Source organism: Podarcis melisellensis (assembly GCF_964234715.1).
Source record: "Podarcis melisellensis genome assembly, chromosome: 1".
Lineage (NCBI taxonomy): Eukaryota > Metazoa > Chordata > Lepidosauria > Squamata > Lacertidae > Podarcis > Podarcis melisellensis.
Window position 1 is genome coordinate 66794773 of NC_138528.1, and position 19863 is coordinate 66814635.

At 40.0% G+C, this 19863-nt stretch overlaps 1 protein-coding gene and 1 long non-coding RNA gene across 4 annotated transcripts in view; one reads left to right on the forward strand and one right to left on the reverse strand.

Moving 5' to 3' along the window:
- LOC309374049 overlaps nucleotides 1-19863 on the reverse strand; it is an 88118-nt gene that overhangs the window by 13073 nt on the left and 55182 nt on the right. For 2 of the 3 annotated variants that reach the window (XR_014170327.1, XR_014170329.1), the window contains 2 exons: nucleotides 6080-6154; nucleotides 4615-4804 (listed from right to left, as the gene is read on the reverse strand). This is a non-coding gene — a long non-coding RNA (uncharacterized lncRNA). The remainder of the gene's footprint in view (nucleotides 1-4614; nucleotides 4805-6079; nucleotides 6155-19863) is intronic. The other variant, XR_014170328.1, reaches the window with a different exon arrangement.
- GALNT18 (polypeptide N-acetylgalactosaminyltransferase 18) overlaps nucleotides 1-19863 on the forward strand; it is a 334795-nt gene that overhangs the window by 10775 nt on the left and 304157 nt on the right. The gene's annotated exons all lie outside the window — the stretch shown is intronic.

Below are 19863 nucleotides of genomic sequence, written 5' to 3' on the forward strand. Positions count from 1 at the left end.
AGGTTTATGGGTGCTAAATACCTGGGCTCCGGGTAAACATTAGAATTTAATCAGCATTTGTGTGTTAAAATGGGATGTCAGACCTGTGTGCCTTAAGATGTGTGTTACCGGTAAATGCTTTACTCCTCTGATGAGCATGTGCGGAAGACTACATTAGGCAGACTTCTTAAATTGTGTACTTCTTAATCCAAGGAAATCAACATGAGTTGAAAGGTAATGGAATCAGTCTAATTTCCTTGGAGGTGATGGCCTGGGGATAATGAGTCATTAGCACATCCGAAGGGAGGGGCCTCCCCCCCCTTTGAAAATCAGAGGCAATGAAAGCTTAGTGTAGTGCAAGCTGACAGGACGAAGCGGGGGGGGGGGGTCAGAGAGACATGGCTTTTTGCTGTTGGGCTGCAAGGCAGCAGTCTGGAGACAAACAAAAAACTATTGGAAAGGGATGCTGCAGGTACCCGTGGAATCTCACATCGCTTGGAGATTAGTGTGGCATATCACAATGCGCTTAGCCAGGAACATCTAGCAACTCTTTCTTCCCACAGCAAAAGAGCTGTTTGGGGAAGGGAGAGTTAGGGAAGGAGCTAAACCTATACGGTAGTTAGGATGCAGCATTTTCAAGTAGCTTCCAGGTCCCCTAACAGGCTCCATCACTAACACCTCTCCTGTGTTCATTTGGGGATCCAGTCAAGGCTAGTGCATACCATGCCAAGTCCTAGCCAATGCACCAACACTAATTGGGTCTTTCAGCCAGTTTGAATAAGTTCATCAGCTACCCAGTGGAGCAAGGAAAAAACATAACCAGTGATAACCACAGGCTCATGGTTGTAATTGTAATGGATCAGCATTATATTTAATTGAATATAATGCTGAATGGCATTATGGTGTTTGATGAAGGTAAAGCAATGTAAAGAAAGGCAATATAAGTTACGTAAACTAATTCACAGGGATGTGGGTGGCGCTGTGGGTTAAACCACTGAGCCTGTTGGGCTTGCCAATCGAAAGGTCGGTGGTTCGAATCCACGTGACAGGCTGAGCTCCTGTTGTTTGGTCCCAACTTCTGCCAACCTAGCAGTTCGAAAGCACACAGTACAAGTAGATAAATAGGTACCGGTTTGGCAGGAAGGTAAATGGGGTTTCCGTGCGCTGCTCTGGTTCCACCAGAAGCAGCTTAGTCATGCTGGCCACATGACCCAGAAAAACTGTCTGCAGAAGTGGACAAACGCCGGCTCCCTCGGCCTTTAAAGCGAGACGAGCACGCAACCCTAGAGTCGTTCACAACTGGACTTAATTGTCAGGGGTCCCTTTACCTTTAAACTAATTCATGGTAGATGCAGTGCTTTTTTTCCTAAAAAAAAATTGTTTAGGGGTACTCTCATTTTGACTCAAGAATATCACCATTTTATAGTTCAAATTGGGAAAAAGAAATGCAGTCAATGGACAAAAGTACAAAGATTCACAAAATGTTTAGGGGTATGCTCAGCCATGCATCCCCCCAGAAAAAAAGCACTGGGTTGATGTATTGGTTTAATAATGGCATGAATGAATACTTGCATTGGCAAAGTAATCAATCAGAATAAGTAACACTGTTCCTTCATGCGTTAGCTTTTGCTCAGGTTCTTTTAGGAGAATCACAGGTGTGCCTGAGATATGCTCTTAGGTCTCTTAGATGGCTATTAGTAGATTGAAATTATAAATTAGGCATTTGTCAAATTGTGACATACTTATGAATAAATCTGTTGCTGAGAAACAAGGCATTACTTTGCCAAAGGAAAAAAGAGGATTGTAGATGCATCAACTGTTCCTGTTATATTTGTGAAGTAGGCTTAAAGCAATTACAGGTGCTTTGATCATCCACCCAAAAATATGTGATAATAGAATTGTATAATTAATCTTCTTTTTATGAAGCAGTTGATAACTCCCACTGCAATCTAAAATTGTGGGAAAATTGATTCATACAACTCTCTTCATCAGTGACCTACAGCATGATAATTTTTCATGTAGGAGAATTTACATCTTTACCATCACAATGACATTTTAAACCAACTGCAGCTTAGAACAAGTTGCTATAAATCAGGATTTATCACAAATTTAGTGATATTTTCTTAACTATGGTGAAGTTTCCAGGGTATCACTGGGCCTTTATGATCAAGAATCCTCTGGTGTAATTATATATCTGTGTTACTGGTGCTCAATCATTATTTTTATTAACTGTCAAAAAACACCATTTGTTAAGAAACAAAGTTGCTATGGGCATCTATTTACCAATATGTAACTACCAAAAGGGACAGAATTAAAATGAAACCAATGAATGCACCTTATAGATACTGTTTTGTGCATTGAGTTGGAGAGTTAACTTGGCAGCTGTTAATATTATATAATATAATCACTATATCTGAACCAGCAGCCAGCAAAGGTCACATGAGTGTCACAGCAGATCCTGCTGGTGGTCTGTTCAGGCAGCATTAAATGTTTGCCTCTTCAGCTACAAATATGCACATTTTGCTTTGGAGTGTTTTGCCACAAAACATTTGGGTCAACATGGTGAGAATGGCCTAGGTCTCTGACTTTCCCCAGATGCCTTGTGTGACCCACTGAATAGGGTCTTTTCCAGTGTGCTGTTGACCACTCAAAGCTCGGGATTTTTTTAAAAAAATTAAGTAATACAAACATTGTGCATTTCTGAACTCCTGTAATAAGTCAGGCCTATCCCGCCCAAATGGTAGCTGATTTCTAAAGTCTAGGAATGTATTGGATAACTGAGATCCTCTTAATTGGATATGTTAGGGATTGAGTTTGGGACCCTCTGTGTGCAAATTGTGTGTTCCAGCAAAGCTCGAAGGTTCATTTCCATGGAAATGATTTGGTACACTTCAGAATTCAGACTATGACTCAACTTATCTCCACCTGAAGCATCAACATGCCTTGGACACACCATGTGTCCCTGCATGGTGACACATGTTCCCTGAATGTCAGTCACCAAAGCCCCCACCCTCATTCTTTGATGTAAGGGGTACTAAAATGAAAAAGTTTAGGAAAAGAAGTATTTGACTTGGGTTTGTACCAAGTCCAGGGAAACAGCATCCTATAACCAAGGCCATGTCAAAAATATTTTTGGATTGTATCCAGCTCTGCCTGTGAACATTTGTTATAGAAAGGTGATGCTCTTGACTGTTTTCTTTCTGCTTTCTTGACTGCTTTCTTTCCTACAGCTCCTCCACATATTCAATATTCATTTAGATTTGCTTGTGCAAAGGTTGTGCAATGGTTAGAATATGCCCAGAATTTACTGAGCATTCATCCTAATTTGCTTACAGTGTGGTAAAGAGGCAATGAGCATCCTCCAGCATTTACCCTGATTTGATTGTGGGATGTTTGCATATCTTCCCTTTAAACATTTGTTCATCTAACACTTTAAAATGTATTTCTCTGTCACTTTCCAAACAGCAGAAGTCCTTCTCTTAAAGTGGATTTGTTCTGCTAGGGCAAAAAAGACCTTCAATTCATTTGTGCAAACTTAAAATTCTGGTTCATGCTGAAACCCACTCACAAAAGTATATAAAAAACGATGTTTAGCAACTTTTCTAACTGATAATTTATTACTTACATTATTTCATAGTTGTGCATTTCAATTCTATGCTTGTTCGCTCAGAAGCATTTGTTGCTTTAAAATATTAATATGCTACCTTTAAGAATAAAACTCTTCTCTGGCGGCTTCCATAAAAGCACTGCAATATAGTACAATGCAATCACGAATCAAAAATATTAATAAGCCAGCAAATAATAAAACTGACAAACATCCAGCTCAGAATTAAAGCACCAATATGACCCAAAGCAAGAATAGCAGGGAGGAGGGGTGGAATCCAGGAAAAAAGTCAGTGAGAACAGATGGGAGTTCAGATCTTCCCTAAAGGCTTTAAAATATTGTGGTTTGACAGAACCAAGTTGCTAAAAAATTCCAGAGCTATGGGACTAAGTAAGTAGCACCACTATGCTTGTGTACCTAGGACTGCAGTCATACAAAACTAAGTGTGCATGGGACTGTAATCTTAAACTGAGAAGTGGGAAGATTACTTGCATACTGTTAAGCAGGGATGGGTAGCCTCAGGCCCAGGGGCCAAACCCAGCTCTCCATGCCTCACTTTCTGGCTCTCAAAACTCTCCCTACGTCACACACCCTCATCTGCCTTGTCTTGCACCTGCCTCGAGTGCTTTTGCCTGGCAGGAATGAGCCCTTAAACTCTGATACTGCTTCTTGCTTGCCTGTATGGAGGATGGAGAGGGAAGTGTAGATGTGTTGAAACCAGCCTATTGCAAAAAGGTAAACATCACATTCGTCGCTCTGGCACTTTTGTCTCTGTCCCTGCCCATCACTGATTTTTGGCTCCCAGAAGCTTGCCCAGAAGAGCATGTGGCCCTTTGAGTGAAAAAGGGTTCTCCGGCCCTGGTTTTGTGAACAACTTGGTTAGGAACAAAGTTCTGGCTCCATTTGGTACAAAGATAAGGCATAGACAGTATACCTATTATTTTCAATTACAGAACTTATCAGCGCTATTTATAATACACAGTTGTCCTACTGACCCTGGGCACTGGCAGCTCATCAAGTCAACAGCAGACTTTATTATCATCAGCTGTCACCTCTTGAGCTCTTCTCAATGTATGTTACGTTCTTCTGTATCAGTTATCATTTCTCTTCCGATGTTCCCCACATTTGGCAATGACAAATGAGTCTGGCCTTTCACATTTTACCACCTCGGAACCTGATCTGCTGCCCATCATCTTTTCCTCTGTCGGTTCACTTAAACGACTGTGAACAGAGAAAAATACCGATCCTTTCTGGTATAGTTCTTAGTAAGTGTCACTTACAACATGAAGGACAACGACTCATTGAATTATTTCAAGATTGGCTAGAGAGGCTTGGGAAATGGAGGTCAGTTTCTGCATCTCTTGTGGGTGTAGACATGAAGGCTGACTAAAATATGAAGGGGCTGTTTTTCTCCATTCATCCCTTAGAGCAGGGTTTGGCAAATTTCAGGCTTGCATGATCTACTTTGTTTTTTACCAGAATCCCAAAAACTCTTACCACTCTTAACAAACTGCAGTTCCCAGGATGCTTTGCAGGAAGCCATGACTGTTTAAAGTGGTATGATAGTATTATGGATAGATGCTTGTGTTCAAAATTTGAAATGTGGGAGCTTATTTTATTTATTTCACTTAATAGTATTTATATACCACTTAGTCATCAAATCCTCTAAGTAGTTTACATAAATTGTAGGATATATATGAAAGTGCTGATAAGAGAAAATGTCAAAAGCAAGCACAAGTTGACCTAAAAATTTCAAAATGTAAACATTAAAAATACATAATAAAGCAACATTGAAATACATGTCAATTTTACATGTCTTGGTAGGCTCATGCAGGTTTATTTAATTTTATTAATTTAAAATTTTATTTAATCAATAGCATTTCTAAACAGTGTGCATAAAAGAAGCTCATAGGCCCCTTTCCTCCAAAGAAAGAAACTCAAAGTGGCTTAAAGTAATAAAATATACATACAATAAAAACCAAATTCAAAATATATATTAAGCAACAATCATAAAAGGGAGACAGCTTTTTTTTTAACTATCTCAACTAACAACTCAAAAGCCAAAGTGAAGGCAAAGAGGAAGGAAAACAGCTTTTACACAATGTAACAAGGAAGGAAACATTTTTCAACTGAAGCCTTCCCAGACATCCAGGTTTGGGCCAGAAGCCAGAAACCATAAACTATGGGGGCTTAGCAAATCTCAACCAGGTATGTTGTGAGAGCCAAACAGCTGTCTTTAGGTAAGGGAGATTAATAAAAAGCTAACAGTGCAACTAAGTGAATTCCCTGGAATTACATTGAGACAGATGCTGATTTTGAAGCTTAGCAGTCATGGCCTTTAGCCTTTAGCCTCCCCACAGTGTGACTTTTGGCATTTCTCTGCAGCCACATCTATTATTCCTTCATCTCAGGCTGAGAGCACAGAAGTGCTTGGAGTCATCCCGAAAACAAGTCAAGCAATGAGACTTAGCCATTGTTTTCTTTGCCTGTACGTACCCTCCTCTTGATGTTCCTGTCACCGTTGCTCTTCCGTGTCTGCCTTCCGAATACTTGTGCACTGAATCATGCTTTCTAATATTGGAGGGAGAGATGGAATAGAAAATTGCAGAGATGTTAATATTCAAGCCCAGGTTTCAAATGACAATATCTAGCAAATGCACTCACTGAAAGAGTAACCCAGCAATTTTTATTTTTGTTGTTAACTCAAAAAGCCAGCAAGCATAAAACAAAACTAAATAAGCTAAAATGCAACAAGCAAACAGGAAAGAAAGAAGGAAATAAATAAATCATTGATAACAAAAGGCCATAAAACAGAGTTAAGAGTCAAGTGTTGGTAGCTGCTTGTAGCAGATGCAGGCCAGGATTTCAGAATATCCAACATTAATGACAGAGCAGTCCATCCCAAGACTTACATTAGACTGCCAGGCAAGACGGGGTCTGGAAGGAAGAATGTGCATCAGCTTGTGTCTGAATGCAAGGAAGGATGTATAAAATAAAACTTCCTCTGCTAAGCTTATACTGAGTCCAGATGCTTATTTCTAAGAGTTCCACTTGTTTTTTTATTTGTTTATTCGTTCGTTCGTTCGTTCGTTCGTTCGTTCGTTCGTTCATTCATTCATTCATTCTTGTATACTGCCGTTCCTCCCAACAGGATCACAGAACAACTAAACATAAATTGCAACATAGGCCACATTTCTTAGGTTTTGTTAAAACTGAGTAGTAGTTTAGTGCAGGTTGTTGTTTGGTTGTTGTTGTTGTTGTTGTTGTTGTTATGTAACACATTCTGCAATTTAAGGCCAAACTAGATGCACACCAGTTATTAGCGGTGGGGGGTGAGGGTGTCTGTTTCTCCCTGCAAAGGCAGGGGACATGTCGCACAGCTGGGGAGGGCTTATATCTTCATTCCCCCAACAAGATCAGAATGAAGGTTGCCCTTCCTCTACCTCCTTTGTATCTTATAGAGCAAAAAATACGGTACTTTATAAATGATAAAATTCTTCCAAAGTAAAATATTATCAGAAATTTATAGGGTATAACAAAAAAAGCATCCGTATAAAAATTTGCCCATCACAGGTCAGTACAGCACCCTTCTGAGGTCTGTGGCCTATGCAAATGCCTATCTGGCCCAATAATAGCACTGGCCCTGAGGCCATCCTGATCGCCTTGGGATGATGATGATGATGATGATGATGATGATAATAATAATAATAATAATAATAATAATAATAATAATACCCTGCCCATCTGGCTGGGTTTTCCAGCCAGGTGGGATATAAATGTAGTAAATAAATTAATTAACAAATTTAGTGTTGGTGTATGACAATGGTCAACAGGGCTTGCTACCAATTCCACTGTAAGCTTAAAAAAAAACAGCTCTAAAAACAAAGACCTCAGGATAAGAAATGTCCATTGACCCAGCTTGATGAAATCACTTAGTTTCCACATATGTAGAATAAGTCACCCATATCTCCCGACAGAACTTTTACACCTGTGTTCCAGCATCTGCATTGACTTCTTATTATCTTCAGGGCACAACATATGGTTCTCTTTTCTTGGTGTATAAAATTCGTAATAGCTACTATGCCTCTGAAACAAATAACCTCCTTTCTTACCCTCAGTGGAATTCCGTCTGTGCATTGTGTTTAGACATAAAGGCTCATAGGCATTTTCAGCAGCCTCTCCGCAGCTGTGGAACTTTATTCCCCAAAGGTTATTGAATGCCAAACAAGAGCTGCAGGTTTAATTTTGTTGACGTCCGGCTGGTTGCAGGAGGTGACCATTGCAGCAGTCGGGAAGTTTGATAAAGATTTTAACTTCCAGTCAGGGTTCATTTAATAGAAAAGCTTATATATTATAGCAAACATATGAAACTGCTTTTTTGGAAACACTCCAGACTTGATGTAATCTATGCTTAAAGAGTAGATACAACTTTAGTTTAGCCCTTGAAAGCAAAAAGCATATTGGCATCGTTGCAAGTTCTGCTGTGGAACAAACATTTGCTCTCTGCCCCCCTGTCTTGCCCTTGGTTCTGTAATTTTCCATCATGTAATGGCATTCTGTTTATATGCCAATGCTGTAAGATACCTTTTAAGCAGCTTGTCAAAAACCCAGGGGATTTATTTCCATTGTCACACTGATTATCTGACAGTAATGTTTGGCTATCGGATAATTGCATCTCTTTAACATTTGGAAGATCACACCAGGTTTGTCAAGCTCTTCCATGTTGTTCTTCCCTCTGATTTGGCTTGCATTAGTATTTTGCATCCTATAATAGGAGCAGTCAATTTATTTATATACCACAGTTTTCTCAAAGCAGTTTACAATATTAAAAGTAAATACAGCAATGTGATAGCTATAATGCATAACCAAAAGTATAATATTTTTACACCACTAGCAGTTTAATAAATAGCAAGTCATGCATATTGTATCCCAGAAAACTGAGTGAAGACAAAGCTAACCAACAGGCCAGTTAATATCCCCAAAGAGCCCTAAAGTTAATGATAGTAATGACCCCTTTCCTCCAACTTTTGTACATAACTCATTGCTTTCAATGTGTTTTTTTTGGGGGGGGGGAGGAAGAATCTTGGGAGGGCTTTGCTCCACTTTGCCCATCAGAAGAGCCTCCATTGCATACAAGAAAAGGCAGACTGAGATATTGAGGTCCTGAGCTTTGTAAGGCTTTATAGAAATCCAGCCTTCTGTTCATTTATAAGAATACAAGTTTCATCTTATATTCTTATAAATGTAGCTCTTGGACATATCTACTTGCGCAGCTTTCTTTTGGTTTCCTGAAGGTGCGATATTAAGTACAGTGGTACCTCAGGTTACATACGCTTCAGGTTACATACGTTTCAGGTTACAGACTCCACTAACCCAGAAATAGTGCTTCAGGTTAAGAACTTTGCTTCAGGATGAGAACAGAAATCGTGCTCTGGCGGCACGGCGGCAGCAGGAGGCCCCATTAGCTAAAGTGGTGCTTCAGGTTAAGAGCAGTTTCAGGTTAAGTACGGACCTCCAGAACGAATTAAGTACTTAACCTGAAGTACCACTGTATATTATGTGGGAGTGAAGTCCTAAATCAGAGGTCAGCAAACTAAGGCCCGTGGGACAGATACGGCCCACCGGGCTCGTTAATCCGGCCATGAACCTTGCGGACTCTGCTGCCCGCTCAGTCAGTCCCCATGCTAAACAGGCATTGCACAGAGCCCTCGTTGTGCGGAGATGACTTCCGTGACACGGCATGGCTTCTGATTGGCTGCAGGAAGCTCCTGCTTTTGGGAGGGGTTGGGTCTAGCCCCCCACAAGGTCAGAGGGACAGTGGACTGGCCGCCTCCTGAAAAAGTTTGCTGACCCCTGTCCTAAATGCATGGAATATACATTTGAACGAACATGTTGAGGAATGAATGGTAAACAGAGGTTCCAAAATTCAGATCATGGTCCCATAGTATGTCAGAGAGACAAATTTAAACCTCTCCTTCTTGGCACGCTGACTTCCTATGTACAGGAAGTATTTTTAATGATGTGGGAGCACACAAGCACAACAGCCCTTCCAAGTAACTGTCTGACGTGGTGCAGTATAACAGCCAGCCTGTGCTTTTTCTTCATGTAAATCAGGGTCCAAATTAAACGAGGCCTTTCGCAACTCCTTAAATTGAAATATACAGCTTACTATAACTCATATAAATTAGCACTGACACTAACAAAGTGGAAGTGGTACTAACAGAAGAAAAATGTGTATTTAACTTACCCACATGAAGAAAGCTATTATGTCAGTAAACTTAACAACAGCTATTTAGAGAATAATTAAATAATTGAACTAAATTTACAAGTCACATTTTCTAGATCTGACAAATAACTTTGACAGCATCTTAATTTCTGATCAAATTCATCGAATGCTTGATTTATGCACATATCTGATGACTTAAAAGACAATTATAGTCTCTGGAATTAATGATATGTGCAATTGAAAACAATGTCTCCCGTTAATGCATATTTATTATGCCTGCCACATTGGATAAACTATTTCTTGAGCAATTGTTTGGATAATTAGTCATCTGCCACATATAAGAGACTTTTTAAAGAAAAACAATTGTTTATTTCCTAACCTATGTTTCGAAGTTTAGAGTTTGCACAAGAACTGCTATTTATTTCCAATAGAGCTACGAGGTGTGAAAAAACAAATTTACGTTCAAACAGAGAAATAAATGTGGCATCAAAGTTGACATGGTGCATGTACAGAGAATAAGATGAAGAAAAGGATTGTATCCAACCGCATCATGCTATTTTACTATTTACTATTGTACACATTTTCGCAAGCAATTTATCCTAATATAATGCATTTTTGTATGTTATTTTCACTAATAGGTTAATTTTTATGCATATTTCCCCCTCATTTATACATTTTTGTAAACACTGGTTGGAGAACTACATCGCAAAATTTGGATAAGTGCTAATTTCAGAGGATGGCTATGTTTCAGTACTCATACTGTTTTGGAAAGTGCAAATTTGATATATTTGTCTTTTAATGCAAGCTGAAGTGAATTTGTCCCCCATCCCTACTCAGTGAAATCAAGTGGTCATGCCCATTAATGTCAGTGTGTGTGCTCTGATTATGACTTGGTTGGATATAATCAGGTATGCAGAATTAAATTGCAACCAAGCGTGGCTTGTTCGATTGTAACATCTATTTTATTTTTAAAGGGATGTCACCTGATTAAAGAAACCTTAGTTCATTAATCATGAGCTCCAGTAGATTGACAGTGCAATTGATCCAATGCCTCTCAGAAGTCAGCCTCATTGAGTTCAATGGGGCTTACCCCCACATAAGTGGGCAACTGGTTACAGCCTAAATTATTTAAACTTGTGTTTGGGGAAAATAACAGGAATTCAGTGCTTCAGCATTTAGCAGTCACACTACAGTGTGGCATTTCAAACACATTTGTTCACATTCTTTTTATGGGAATAAAAAAAATATTTACCTATACGGAGCACACTTGCTTATACCTTATACATAAAATCTAAATTAGAAAGATTGACTTCAGCAGGGAGGAAACATAATTCCATGGCAGAGCAGATGCTTTGCAGAAGGTCCTGGGTTCTTAGCATCTCCAGACAGGGCTGGGAAAGATTCCTTCTAAAACCCTCGATAACTGCTGTCAGTGGGCAATGCTAAATTAACTGGACCAATGGCCTGACTCTGTATAAGGGAGTTTCATTTAACTCTCTCACACTTACACATGCAGCTTTTGAAATTGGTATATTTTCATTTGCCTTTGGAAATGGTAGTCAAGTATTTACTTACCCCACACTGATAAGGGGAGAATATCAAATTAACCCATTAGCTGGATGCAATCTGTTAGCCACTAATGGGCCAGCTATGGTTTAATATCATACATTGTGACTGTTACATGAGTTGCCTCAGCCCTTCTCCCATATCACTAGTTGTATTCGCCTACATCACTAGACAAATAATGGTCTTCCAAAATTAGGGACAAGCTAACCATCTGTGGATTCCCATTGAAACTTGATTCGCTTCCTGTGACTCATACTGTACTTGGCTGGTTAATCTTTGAACGTCTGGGAAACAAGTGGGTAGGCTAATGCAGAACTGAACATTACATTCCCAGTGACATTCAGAACTCACATTTAGGAGAGAGTTCAGTTTTGAAATGGGTAGCTCCATCAGCTTTGCAAGGCCATTATGGGAGTGGGAGTTTATAAAACTCTGCCTAATAGTCACTTTTATGTTTCACTTTCAAATTGAAGGGAAGATGTTTCAGCCTGAATGTCCCGGCACAACAGCCATTAAAGTCATGTCCTGTTCAATGAGCAGAAAAAGATGTAATACCAGGACGTATGAAACATTGTCTAGAAACTATACACAAAAGGAAGTAAAAATTTGGCTTGCATAAATAAGAATGTTTCAAATTCCAGTCATTTGTTCCTCTCTCTTTTGTCACAGGAAAAAGATTATATCCGGCACACCTGAGCAGTCCAATTTTAAACCCATGAAACTATGCCTCAGGCTAAGGCATTGTTTCTAACAAAGGCTTTGTGAATGTGAATTAGCATTCCTGAAACTCAGGCATCACATCAAGATGCTATGAAAACAGTAATTTTTGTCTTTCACTGGGAGTATTCAGCAGATGGAAAGGGGGGCATTGCATAGTTTTAAAAAAAGCTTGCATAAAAATGTGATTCTCTCACACACCTCTCCAATCCACCACTTTTTTTTACCAGTTGAATCAGTGTTATGTTGCTTCATTGCATAGATCCAGACCATTCTGCTGCAGCCCCACTGAAATATACTCAGAGTCGCAAAGTGATTTCATGCTCTTTATTCAGCTCATAGTGGTGAGGAGGAATGAATGAAAGTCCCCTCAAAGTATCTGCTTTATATACATTATTTACACAATGGGCTGCACATGATTGGCTAATTCTGGAATTCTACTGTAAGCCAATCAGGTTGTGGATTCACTTCTATCTGGAGCATGATTGGGTGGTTCCTGCCAACCAATCATACTGCTGCATTGTTCTAGGACCAATCAGACTGCTGCATTCTGAATCCTATTGTTCTAGGACCAATCAGACTGCTGCAGTTTGGATCCTATTGTTCTAGGACCAATCAGACTGCTGCAGTTTGGATCCTATTCAACTCAGTACATAACACCCACACTATCAGGACTATGTGTCCACAGTGGGTCTTGAACCTGAGCAGGATAACAGATGTGTCATCACCACAGAACTGTGTTCAAAGGAGGGAGCTGGAGGGAGAACAGTTCAGCCACTAAAGAAACCCATAACAGCCCCAGACCGTCAGGGGCCCTTCTCTGTCAATGCTTTTGGTTTGAACTTTGTAGAGTAGCCAACAGACTGCTGTTTCTCCTGGGTTCAACAATGAATGGGGCAGTTCAAGAGAGGTCCATGAGCAGAAATGCAAAAAATAATCAACCTCAAGTTAGGAATCAAAGCAAGATAAAAGAGATTGAGAACATCCTTTTCAGATAGAGGAATCATGAGTTCATCCAGCTTTTGCACTGAGCAGCCACACTCATGATGTTGCACACATGGTTTAGCTTCTTTCCCTGACATCCGCATATTCTGTGCTAATGTCTGTCAAGTTGAGGTCTCTGCACATGTACCTATATGCACATGAGCTGCATGCTTAGTTTCACAAAGTTCTAGTCATGTGGCAGTCTTTCCATGTACATGTGAAAGCCTCCTTCCTGTAGATAGAATCATAGAAGAGTTGTAAGGGACCTAAAGGGTCATATAGTCCAACCCCTGCCGTGCAAGAATCTTTTGCCCAAGCTGGAGCTTTAACCCACAACCATCCGTTTAAGAGTTTCATGCTCTATGGACTGTTCTTTCCCAGCTTCATCTACACTGTTGTGTGCATCCACCAGGGCTACTACTCATCCCAGTCCCTGGATGTGAGCATTTCCTGTCCTTTCTTGCCTGATGGACAAGGGCAATCCATGTGCTAAAGCCTGTTTCTGTATACATGGCTTGCAAAGAGTAGCCTAAATGCATAACTGTAGTTTTGAAATTGCACTAAATATTACTGTTTGGCAGAGATCCTGAATGCTTACGTTTAGCCTGGAGCACATTTATATAGCGGAGTTATAAACCCGCAAAACAATGTTTCTTGTACAGCAAAGGCAGTGATCTACAATAGCTGAAGGGAGACTTTATAGTCTCTGAAACATCCTAAAATTGCTTTGAATTACTCAGTGGATATTTTATGCACATAAATTTTAAAACTATGCTAAGCCACTGGCTTCTCTAGGGGGCTGGCTTGGGGTGACAGCAAAAATACACTTACCTCATAAAAATAATTTCTGGTTGGATGGATCCCAAACCATCTTGTAAAGAGCAAAGTTTTTCCTTTTGAAAGAGGTTTTATTTTAGTTTAATAATATTATTGTGCTGGGTACAAATACACACATATTGACCTTTAATCTAGAATTTTGTGTGTTTTCTACATGGGGTGTATATAGAATCATAGAGTTGGAAACAACCCTGGGGGTCGTCTCACCCAACCCCCTGCAGTGCAAGAATCTCATCATATTTGACAGATGGCCATCCAACCTCTGCTTGAAAACCTCCAAGGAAGGAGAGTCCACCAGCTCTCATGGGAGTCTGTTCCAGTGTCAAACAGCTCTTGCTGACAGAAAGTTCTTCCTGATGTTTAGTCAAAATGTCCTTGCTTATAACTTGAATCCATTAGTGCGGGTCCTAGCCTCTGGAGCAGGATAAAGCAATGTTGCACCATCCTTCATGTGATAGCCCTTTAGATATTTGAAGATGGCTATCATATCTCCCTTCAGTCTCCTCTTTCCCAAGCTAAATATACCCAGTTTGCTTAACCGTTCCTCATAAGGCTTAGTTTCCAGATCCTAGATCCTCTGCACATGTTTCAGCTTGTCAATATCCTCCTTAAAATGTAGTGCCCAAACTGGACACAGTACTCCAGGTGTGGTCTGACCAAGACAGAATAGATGCTTTGAGAACTGAAGTTAACACAAAATGTGGCAGCTAGATTACCAGTTGGAACTGGACATGGAGAACATATCTTTCTAATATTAAAATAACTCAGTTGGTTCTTGGTCTACTTTTAGCCTCAATTCAAAACACCTAAGTATCTTACAGCAGGGTACTTTAAGGATAATTGAGTCATCCATGAACTCAGCCAGTTTTTATGATCCCCCCTACCTGAGACACTCTCTTTGGAATGCCTTCCCCAGACAGACTCACCTAACATCTCTTTCAGTATATACCAGATGAATACCGTTTTTATCCCCCAGATCTTTTAATTTTAATCCTTTAATATATCATTATTATCTGGCCATGCTGTCTTTCTGAATTTTTTAGATGTTTGGTTGTGTGTGTATGTGTGTAAGTAATTTTATGAAGCAACAAGAGCTTGAAAAGCAGGATATACATTTTCTAAGTAACCAAAGGGGCCCTGCAATGCTGAACTTTAAGAAACATTTTATATTGTACCAATGCACTTTCAGTATTTTTTCTTAAATCTTTGGCTGACCCTCCCTGTGGTCAGTTTGCAGTTTCCTCAGTGTAAGTTAATTTAAACAGATACTCCTTGACAAAGTATCTGAGCAAATCTTTGAGTACAGTGGTACCTCAGGGTAAGTACTTAATTCGTTCCGGAGGTCCGTTCTTAACCTGAAACTGTTCTTAACCTGAAGCACCACTTTAGCTAATGGGGCCTCCTGCTGCTGCTGCGCCGCCCGAGCATGAATTCTGTTCTCATCCTGAAGCAAAGTTCTTAACCTGAGGTATTATTTCTGGGTTAGCGGAGTCTGTACCTGAAGCAAATGTAACCTGAAGCGTATGTAACCCGAGGTACCACTGTACGACCAATACAGGCATTCCCAGATCAGCCACAACATGGTAGCAAATCAATAGTGGCTTACCTAAGAGAATGAATATTGAATCAGTAAATATTCAGAAATTACATTTGGTTCCTTTTGCCTAGAGAAGTAGTTATACACTTGCTGGGGGTGGGGATGGGGGCTGCCACATTTTGTTATCACAATTTCAAAATGGTTAAAAGCCCATGCAGACAAGATCCCCACAAAACCAAGCAAAACTCTGGTATTCTAAGAAATGCGTGTTCTAAGAAGTGCCCAGCCCACCTTTGTGCCATCATAGAACTTTAGAAGGTGTGCATGAGATTCCTTGGTGGTCCCCTATCCATGCACTGGCCAGGCCAGGCCCATTTAGCTTCAACAGAATGGATGCATCCTATGTCCTCAGACTTTAACAGTTTGGACCAAAATAATGATAGAAATGGCTAAATACCAAATGATGAATGAACACAGGAAACACCCCCCAATATAGGCTTTGTGTTCAGAACTGAAGCAATGGAAGCAGAGTGATTGAATGCTACTACCACCACCAGTCAGTGTGTTGTGTCAGAGATGGTGAAGGGAGGGATCCCTGTGCTGACTGGATACGAGGATAGCAATAGAAGCAGGCAAGGGGAGCTGCACTAGGCTTTATGCTTCTGCAATGGCCGATAGAATTAAACAAATAGGAGGTCACTGGCTCTTGCTGGGCTGTACTAGACATCTCTGAGTATGGTGCTTGCACTATACTGTATGCCCTAGTGAAGCCTCTTCTCACTTTCTGTCTCCACTGCTACTACTGATCTCCTTAAGTAAGCAGGTAGTCGATTCCTGGGTTCAGCCTTCTGTATACAGCAGCATTGTATTCTGTGGGGCTACCAGATGTCCATAATATGATACTTTCTTTCACTGCAGAATTTTGCAAGTTACAGCAAGTAATCCAGAAAGTATTCAAGCCTAAATCCCATTGAAATATACTTGATGGGCATGAGCAAGTGCTAAAAATTCCCTAATTTCGATGGAACCAAAGTGCACCTAGCATTCTCTTCCTGAAGAGTCTACTGTTGGGGGGGGGGCAAATACTCTTATTATTAAATCCAAAGTATAATGCACTAAAATATACTTCCCTATGTCCTAGGATGACTATGAATTCATTATTAGTTCATATTCACAGATTACAAACAGGATTTAATGTATTTTCAGAGTGTAATTGCAAGAAGCTTCAAGCAGATTTAATGCAGAGTGGGATAAGAATGGGCTTTCCTTTCTAACTCCATTCATTTCCAACATTCACTGCCTCATACCTTAAAGGACACCATGGGTATGGGGTCCCACAGCATAGTGATATTGGCTAATGGTCATTTCTGGTCCTGCCTTTCTGCTCAAATTGGTATAAAGCAACAAAAAGTGAATCTAGTGATTCCAAATCACTAGACTGCTGTAGAGGAGACACTTGTAACTGATCCTTCGAATATGCCTTTCATTGTGTTAAAAGGAAATCCTCCTGACCAATACCAACTGAGAAAGTCCAATTAGAGTTAAGTGTTAGTTTTGACAGCATTAGCAGCTAAAACTGTAGCCTTGCACTCTCCAGACCTCCATTTCCTGCTGCTTAAAATTACTGACACACTAGGGAAGAAGATAAGGTTAAAGGAGCAACGTGTGCTTACCTGGGAATCTTACCTGAAAAGTGAAGAGTGAACCCAAGGTGTCGGCTTTCATTTATTAATGAGTTCTTTCCTAAACCAGTTTCCAGTTTTATTAGCTCCCAAATATAAAGGCATCAAATGCAAAACCATTTTGATGATACTGTATTTCCCACAGGCTTTTAAGTATTCAGAGACTGGCTCCGTAGTACAGCAGCTAATATCCAATAAAACAAAAATGCAGATAGTTGTGCAGTGTCCTCGTTGTGGTTAGTTTTTAAGCCAGTAAAATAATTAATGCAGAAAACTTTCCAAACAAGAGAATGGATATAGATTAATGAATTCATTATCTTAATTATAACTCAAAGAGAAAGTCTTTCTACTGCGATAACTACCATCAAAGAAGAGGCTGAATGCCCCATTACTTTTAAGCATGTTGTACCAAGAGTACTGCTTATGGCTGACAAAATAATGACTATTAAAACATCAGATGCACATCTGTGCACAAAGCAAATGTAAGAATCTTAATTGCATTTGCAGTTCTTCACATGCATCTTATACACACTTCTGATCCTTTAATCTGTGATGAAAAGGGTCAGTTGTTGCGGATTAATTTATTTTTACTTGGAGTCTGGTCACGTTATGCTGCTCGGTCTAACGCTAAATATGTTCACTGCCGTGAGATTCCTGCCTCCTACTCAGTTCATGAATGGGACAACATTTGCATCAATTGAGAAGTTGCATCCCTAACCAAAGGCTAAGAAACAGTAAAATGACAGTTTTGCAATAAACTACCGTATTTGTGGGCATATCTCCCTTCCCAAACAGCCTAGCCTGTAGCTAGAAATGTTTGTGCTATATACTGCTACTTGAGACAAAATTAAATTTTCCCATTGCTTTCAGAAGCATTTGACCTAGTTATAGCACACATGTCAGAATTTGGTCCCTTTCCCTTTAAGACTTATTCAGGAAAGTGTAAACTGAACCTGACTTGAAGAGGAACATTTCAAGTCTTCTCCTAAAACCTTCTGTCTCTTATGGCAAGGAGAAGTTTCCTCAGAGCTTCTTACGAGTAGATGCATCATTATCAGTGTCATCTTAGCCATGCCTACTCAGAAATAAGAGGGCCTGGAATGACCCTTGAGTCCCTTCCTACTCTACGATTCTGTGAATGAACTAATTCAAATGAACCAATTCACTGAATTAATTTTTTAAAAAATATCTAAATAACACCCAATTGACATAAGCATACTTAAAGCTGTATGCGCTCCATCCTTCTGAGTACCTTGCCCAAGAAGGAAATATTTGTACCTAGTTGGTAGTTGCTACACACCTCTGAGTCCATGGAGAGCCTCATGAGGATGGGAGGGAGGCACATGCACTCCCTCCCTTTTCTAGGTTGTAGGTACGACTCTTTCCTGCAAAGAGCCATTTACCATTGCCTGAACCCACCCAGCCAATCTCTCTTATCAGCCAGGATAGGGAAGGGTTGAGGATATTTGTGGTGGGCCACATAACCTTAAGCTACTTGTCCATGTCAGTGGAAGGCAACAAGTGAAAATGACCCCACATCACATGACTAGGCGGTGCACTACATATTGAACTGTACAAGATATTCCAGCAATGGATTTCCTCATGAAAATGAAAGAGACAAGAATCTTAAAATATTCATTGATATTCAGAAGGCCTTCATTCACTTCCTAGCAGTGCATTTCCATTTATATTTATTTTTTTCTGTGATTCCATATGCAAGTATTTAAATGCCATCCTTTTGCCTTTTCCAGAAACTCATGTTGCCACAAGTGTACGAAGCCCAGTATATTATTTTGTTGTTAAGTTTAGTATTCTGGTAAAGATGCATGAAGAGAGTGGCATGGAAACTTTTCTCTGTAGAGTGCACACAATAACTGGCCATATAAATACTGCTTTGTTAAAAAGATTACCATAAGCTTGCATGCCTCTGTTGAAGTGAAAGCTTCAATTCGATAGGTGCCTGACTCTGAAAGCAGAACTCAAGGTCAGCCTGCAGCATCCAAATGATCTTGTTTACAAATTCATTCGGCATCTCCCAAGTTTTTCTATGTGGGTACAACAATAGCCTGTTAACTTATTTGTATTCTGCTAGGGAAGGGAGCTTATTGGATTTTTCTCACTCATCAGTCATGCCCCGAGGGTTTCCAGATCATTAATGATCAATAGATCAGTTTAGATAAGAATGATAATTCTGGCAATTGAAAAACACATAAGCTTCCCTGATGGGTCTAGGCCACGGAGAGCAAATTAATTCAGTACTTCACCCTGCCCTAGGTAATAATTTTTCTTAATGATGAAAGGTACTGTTTTAAAGAGTATATTTTAGTATAACAGAGATCGTAGCCTTTGTGAGTTCCCATAGCATGGCAACAAATAAGAATTTCAGACTGTCTGCCAGAAACCATTAGAAAGCATTTGTGTATTTTTGCTGAAAAACTAATGCTAAACGAATCCTTGTTTTGTACTCTCAGCCTGATGATCTACGAACATAGGAAGCTGCCTTTTACCAAGTCAGAACATTGGTCCATTTAGCTCTGTACGGTCTACACTGACTGGAAGGGTTTTTTAGGGTTTCCCAGCCCTACCTGAAATGGCAAGAATAGAACCAGGAATGGTATCAAAAGCCGCTGAGAGGTCAAAGAGAAATATCAAGGACATATTTTCCCTGCCTCTCTCCCGACAAAGGTTATCATGCAGGGCAACCAAAGCACTTTCTGTTCCAAAACTGGGC